This window comes from Rhinolophus sinicus, chromosome X (genome assembly GCF_036562045.2).
Source record: "Rhinolophus sinicus isolate RSC01 chromosome X, ASM3656204v1, whole genome shotgun sequence".
NCBI classification, from domain to species: domain Eukaryota; kingdom Metazoa; phylum Chordata; class Mammalia; order Chiroptera; family Rhinolophidae; genus Rhinolophus; species Rhinolophus sinicus.
Genome location: NC_133768.1, coordinates 94,613,453 through 94,621,352, shown reverse-complemented (window position 1 = coordinate 94,621,352; position 7,900 = coordinate 94,613,453).

The following is a 7,900-nucleotide window of genomic DNA, read 5'->3' as shown; positions in this document are numbered from 1 at the left end:
TAATTTTAAGAAATATACCATTCTTTTCAATACTCAAGGAAATTTTGTATAATAGTCTTCAAAGGCTTAGGGGGAAAAAATCACCTTATAAACCCATCAGGTCTAGGTGTGTTTTGGAGGATGTGATTCTTTAATATTTTTCCTGTTTTATTCTGTGTTTATTAGAACATATTCAAATAATTCTGATGACTTTTTCCAAGTGAAGGAAAAATCTGAATTTCAGACATTTTTTTACAACCTGAGAATTGTTGATCAATTTATTATCTATGCTTGCAATTATTTTGGCATACAAGTAGTTATTTGATTACTGCCTTATCTCTTCTTCTGTAAGAAATACAGTCTGGGTTGGAGTTTCCAGAAAAATGGTGGCGTGAGGTGAGCCTCTGTAAAGCTCCCCTGGAATTTACAACGAATCGAACAACAAAAGCTCCACAAAGGACTCCATGCACAGCAGAGAGACAAGACGAAGAGGACCACTACCAAAATCACCTACAGGTGGGAGATTTGCCCGAGCGGGGGGAGGAGGAGGGAAGGGAGAAGTGCGGAGACCGAGCCGCGTGGGCACAGGACGCAGACCTTGCTCAGTGCTCCGAGCTCGCTGCTTCCCGGAACTACCTCAGCTGCGGGAGAGGGAAGAACTCGGACTGCTAGAGCTCCACTAGGGCTCCACAGGGCTGAAGGGGCAGCATAAAACACGGTTGAACCCAACGCTCACAGCAGAGACCTCGGAGAAAAGACTGAGGGAAAAAGGCTGAAAACGGTGGTTTAAAACCCTCAGTGCTGAGCAGAGAACGGAGCCTTAGGCACTGAGACTAGCCGCCCCCTCCCTACCTTCCCAGAGCTCGCCCCACCCCCACCTGCCTGGTGCTAGAAACGGAACAGTAGCAGTGTCAGAGCAAAAGAACAGAATATTTGCTGTTCTGAGAACTGTGGGCCACAGACACAAATTAGCAGCCCAACTAGTTCTGGCAAAGGGGAGGGAGCTGTGGAAGCAGGACCGGCTGTGGTGGTGGTTGCCGCCATTGCTCTGGGCCACCTCTCACAACTCACCCCGCCCCTGGCCCCACCTATCTGGGTGGATCCCTGTAGGAGTAAACAGAACTGTTAAAACATAGGGGCTCTGAATCTGGAGCTGGAAGAGCTTTGGAACATCAAAAGCTCTCCACATACCCACCGGAACACTGCATCCTGTGACCTTGATGAACTATTAACAGAGGAGAAGCCCGTCTCCCAGGGAATCCCTCCATTGTCTGAGAAACTGGAATAGTGCAGAGAAAACAAAGCACTACCGTGTGGCTGAAAAAAAATAAGCTGCAGTTGGAGAAAAAATGAAACATTCTACCAACAAGTAATAGAAAACAAAAAGACCCAAAAAGACCGCTTCCTATCAATCTGTTACAGAAGCCATTCCTGTATATGTCTAGGAAGAGAAATAGTAAACCAGTAATCACCATGAATAACCAAGGCAACAACATAGCTCAGAAAGAAAGTGAAAAATCTCCAGAAAAGGCACTTAAAGATACAGAAATATGTGACTTAAATGACAGAGAATTCAAGATTGCAGTTCTGAAAAAACTCAACGAGATACAAGAAAACACAGATAGGCAGATAGAACAGCATGAGCATTTTATGAAAGAGATTGAAATTTTAAAAAAAGAACCAAATAGAATTTCTGCAGATTAAGAACTCAATAGAAGAAATTAAGAATGAAATAACCAGCTTAGGTAGTAGAGTTGACCAGATGGAGGAAAGAATCAGTGACATCGAAGATAGAAACCTAGAAATGACACAGATGGAAGAAGAAAGAGACTTGAGACTTAAAAGAAATGAAAGAACTCTACAAGAACTTTCTGACTCCATCAGAAAGAGCAATATAAGAATAATGGGCATACCAGAAGGAGAAGAAAGAGAGAAGGGAACAGAGAATATATTCAAACAAATTGTCAATGAGAACTTCCCAAATTTGTGGACAGAACTGGACCCTCGAATCCAAGAAGCAAATAGAACACCTAGTTACCTCAATCCCAACAGGCCTTCTCCAAGGCACATTGTATTGAAGCTGTCTAAAATCAACGACAAAGAAAGAATCCTCAAGGCAGCCAGGAAAAGAAGACGGTAACTTACAAAGGAAAGCCCATTAGATTATCATCAGATTTTTCAGCAGAAACTCTACAAGCCAGGAGGGAGTGGAACCAAATATTCAAACTATTGAAAGAGAGAAATCATGAGCCAAGAATAATATATCCAGCAAAGATATCCTTTAGATATGAAGGAGGAATAAAGACCTTTCCAGACATACAGAAGCTGAGGGAATTTTCTAATACACGACCTGCACTACAAGAAATACTAAAGGAGGCTATTCGACCACCATCAACAGGGACAATTTGTGGCAACCAAAACTCAAAAAGGGGGAGAGTAAAGGCCTGAACCGGAATATGGGAATGGAGAAAGTAAGCGTGCTGAAGAAAATGGAATACTCTAAATATCAAACTTTCTTTTACATAAACTTAAGGGTAACCACTCAAAAAAAATCCAGAACTGAAATATATACTGAAATAAAAGAAGAAACAGAGGGAAACATCATAGAATACCACCACACAGAAATAATAGACAACAACAAAAAGGCAAAGAAACAATGGAGACACAGCCTTACCAGAAAACTAAAGATAGAATGACAGGAAATCCTCACATATCAATAATCACCCTAAATGTAAATGGACTGAACTCACCAATAAAAAGGCACAGAGTAGCAGATTGGATCAAAAAACTAAACCCAACCATATGCTGTCTCCAAGAGACACATCTCAGCTACAAGGACAAGCATAGACTCAAAGTGAAAGGGTGGAAATTGACACTCCAAGCAAATGGTACCCAGAGAAAATCAGGTGTAGCCATAATGATATCAGATGAAACAGACTTCAAGGTGAAAAAGATAACAAGAGACAAAGATGGACATTTCATAATGGTAAACAGGACTGTACAACAAGAAGACATAACAGTCATCAATATTTATGCCCCCAATCAGGGAGCACCGAAATACACCAAGCAACTACTAACAGAACTAAAGGGAGAAATTGACCAAAACACAATTATACTAGGGGACTTAAATACATCATTGACAGCTATGGATAGATCATCCAAACAGAAAATAAATAACGAAATAGTAGCCCTAAATGACACATTAGATGAAATGGACATAATTGACATTTATAGAGCACTTCATCCTAAAACATCAGACTATACATTCTTTTCTAGTGTACATGGAACATTCTCAAGGATAGACCATATATTGGGACATAAAATCAGTCTCAACAAATTTAAGAAGATTGAAATCATACCATGCATATTCTCTGATCACAAGGCTTTGAAATTGATATCAACTGTAAAAAGAAAGCGGAAAAACACAAATACATGGAGATTAAACAACATACTTTTAAAGAAGGACTGGGTCAAAGAAGAAATTAGAGGAGAGATCAAAAGATACATAGAAACAAATGACAATGAAAATACATCCTACCAAAATTTTTGGGATGCAGCGAAAGCAGTTTTAAGAGGGAAATTTATCTCATTACAGGCCTATCTCAAGAAACAAGAAAACTCCCAAATAAATAACCTCATGTTACACCTTAAAGAACTAGAAAAAGAAGAACAAGTAAAATCTAAGGTCAGCAGAAGAAAGGAAATAACAAAATTAGAGCAGAACTAAATGAAATAAAGAACAAAAAGACAATAGAAAAAATTAATGTGACAAAGAGCTGGTTCTTTGAGAAGATTAACAAAATTGACAAACCCTTGGCTAGACTTACTAAGATAAAAAGAGAGAAGACACTGATTAACAAAATCAGAAACGTAAAAGGGGAAGTTATCACGGACACCACAGAAATACAAAGGATCATCCAAGAATACTATGAAGGACTATATGCCACCAAATTCAACAACCTAGAAGAAATGGACAAGTTCTTAGAAACATATAGCCTTCCAAGGCTGAACCATGAAGAACTGGAAAATCTAAACAGACCGATCACCAGTAACAAAATTGAATCAGTCATCCAAAACCTTCCCAAAAGCAAAAGTCCATGACCAGATTACTTCACAAGTGAATTCTACCAACCTTCAAAGAGGATCTAATACCAATCCTTCTCAAACTCTTCCAAAAAATTGAAGAACAGACAGTACTCCCTAACACATTATTTGAGGCCTACATTACCCTGATACCAAAACCTGGTAAGGACAGCACAAAAAAAGAAAACTGCAGACCAATATCTCTGATGAATACCGATGCAAAAATGCTAAATAAAATTCTAGCAAATCAAACACAACAATGCATTAAAAAGATTATTCATCTCGACCAAGTGGTGTTCATCCCCAGGGCACAAGGATGGTTCAGCATCTGCAAATCCATTATTGTGATACATCACATAAACAAATTAAAGGTCAAAAATCATATGATTATATCAATTGATGCAGAAAAAACATTTGACAAGATACAACATCCATTTATGAATAAAACACTTAATAAAATAGGTACAGAAGGAAAATAACTTAACATAATAAATGCCATATATGAAAAGCCCTCTGCTAATCTTATAATTAATTGTGAAAAACTGAAGCCCTCTGCTCTATGTTCAGGAACACGACATGGCTCTCCCCTATCACCTCCGCTTTTCAACATTGTGTTGGAAGTCCTTGCCTGAGCAATCAGGCAAGAGAAAGAAATAAAAGGCATCCAAATTGGGAATGAAGAAGTTAAATTATCACTCTTTGCAGATGACATGATGCTATATATAGAAAACCCTAAAGACTCCACCAAAAAGCTATTAGAAACAATCAACAGATACAGTAAAGTTGCTGGCTACAAAATCAACGCACAAAAGTCCATTGCCTTCCTATATACTAACAATGAAATCTCAGAAAAGAAATACAAAAACAATTCCTTTTGCAATTGCAGCAAAAAGAATAAAATACCTAGGAATAAACTTAACCAAGGATGTGAAAGACCTATATGCTGAAAACTATAAGACATTTTTGAAAGAAATTGAAGAAGACACAAAGAAATGGAAAGACATTCCGTGCTCATGGATTGGAAGAATCAACATAGTTAAAATGGCCATATTACCCAAAGCAATATACAGATTCAATGCAATCCCCATCAAAATCCCAATGGCATATTTTAAAGAAATAGAACAAAAATCATCAGATTTGTTTGGAACCACAAAAGACCCCGAATAGCCAAAGCAATCTTAAGAAAAAGAACAATAATGGAGGTATCACACTTCCTGACTTTGGCTTGTACTACAGGGCTACAATAATCAAAACAGCATGGTATTGGCAGAAAACAGACACATAGACCAATGGAATAGAATTGAGAACCCAGAAATAAAACCACATAAATATGGACAGATAATTTTGACAAAGAAGCTAAAACATACAATGGAGCAAAGACAGCCTCTTCAATAAATGGTGCTGGGAGAATTGGATAGCCACGCAAAAGAATGAAACTGGACTGCTATTTGTCACCATGTACCAAAGTTAATTCAAAATGGATCAAAGACTTAAGCATAAGACCTGACACAATAAACTGCATAGAAGAAAACATAGGTACTAAACTTATGGACCTTGGGTTCAAAGAGCATTTTATGAACTTGACTCCAAAGGCAATGGAAGTAAAAGCTAAAATAAACGAATGGGACTATATGAAACTTAAAAGCTTCTGCACAGCAAAAGAAACCATTGACAAAATAAAGAGGCCACCAACTGAATGGGAGAAGATTTTTGCAAACAGTGCCTCCGATAAGGGGCTAGTATCCAGAATATGCAAGGAACTCATGCAACTCAACAACAAAAAACAAACAACCCAATTGAAAATGGGCAGAGGACTTGAAGAGACATTTCTCCAAAGAGGACATACAAATGGCAAATAGACATATGAAAAATGCTCAACATCACTAATCATCAGAGAAATGCAAATCAAAACCACAATGAGATATCACCTCACCCCAGTCAGAATGGCTATCATCAACAAGACAAATAGTAACAAATGTTGGAGAGGCTGTGGAGAAAAAGGAACCCTCATACACTGTTGGTGGGAATGCAGACTGGTGCAGCCATTATGGAAGGCAGTGTGGAGGTTCCTCAAAAAATTACGAATAGAATTGCCATATGACCCAAAAAATCTACCCAAAAAATCTGAAAACATTTAGAGATAAAGACACGTGTGCTCCAATGTTCATTGCAGCTTTGTTTACGGTGGCCAAGACATGGAAACAACCAAAATGTCCTTCGATAGATGAATGGATAAAGAAGTTGTGGTATATATACACAATGGAATACTATTCGGCGGTAAGAAAAGATGATATAGGAACATTTGTGACAACATGGATGGATCTTGAGAGAGTAATGCTGAGCAAAATAAGTCAGACAGAAAAAGCAGAGAACCATATGATTTCACTGATATGTGGTATATAAACCAAAAACAACAAAAGAACAAGACAAACAAATGAGAAACAGAAACTCATAGACACAGACAATAGTTTAGTGGTTGCCAGAGGGTAAGGGGGTGGGGGTGGGGGTGGGAGATGAAGGTAAGGGGATCAAATATATGGTGATGGAAGGAGAACTGACTCTGGGGGATGAACATACAATGGGATTTATAGATGATGTAATACAGAATTGTACACCTGAAATCTATGTAATTTTACTAACAATTGTCACCCCAATAAATTTAATTTGAAAAAAAAAAAAAGAAATGCAGTCTGCATCATTTTACAAAGGGGTTACCTTGGAAGCCAACACTTTGGATTGTCTAAACCTTTTTAACAAGCAGATTATGCTTTTTTTTTGTTTATTTAAACGAAACCTTTGTGTGAACCCCAATCCCCCCAACTCTGAATGATAAAAACTTTTCAGAAATGGATGAATAATCAGTGCCTGTAGCTCTTTAACCACCCTTAAATGGCAATAGACTTCTGTGTGGAATGACCACAAATTCTGTTGTGGGGCTGCAGCCTGTGAAGCCATCACTAGAACACAGCAACAACAAATAGTAGCATTTGCTAATAGTAGTAGGCTGTTTGGGATAATTCTACAGGTTCAAAAGAGGATGAAGATCCTTCCCCTTTTGTGCATAGCATGATCATTCCTGTATGTCCAATAGTATATGTTGACTAGCTTTTAAAAAAGAAAAATACGAGTTATGTGCCTTTGCAGAGGAGTAAAAGGATAATTTTGATAGAATATATTGAAAGTTCAAAAACCCCTCAAAACCATGGTGCACTGATATATGAGAGAGTTTAACTTTTCACCTATCCAGCATCTTCAAAATACAGCAACATTTGTTTAATTGTGAATTACAATAATCCTTTTGTTATATTAAGCCATTACATAACTTTTAGAATTCTTTCCTGCATCAAAGTTAATTAAATTTATTCCATGCCACTTAAGAGACTGCTACACCCTAACTTACAGTCTCAGCCTTACATTTGTATGTATAAGTGCCCATTTCAAACATTAAGACACAGTGAGAGCACGGGGAGCATGTTTCCTGTGTTTAAATGTTTGCTTATATGCCTCTATTTGACTGGCTAGGGGAGAGGGACAAGACTGAAAATTTAAATCCAAGTGTTGTGAGACACTGACCTTTGAAGATTCATCAGGAAAAGTGGTTCTGATATTAGCCCAAAATGCAATGGGAGAATGTGTTAAGTATTCAGAGACTACAACATATGTGCATCATTTTAATAACTCATCTAGTGGATCAGTCAACACAACTCGATTTTTCCTGGGTCATGCCCCTAAATCATGCCTAAGGGGAAGAAAAGAAAAGAAAAATGTTGGTTAGCTCTAACCACTCTACTAAAGTAGAAAGTAATTCCAAGGGGATTCCACCCCAGAGAGCAAATGA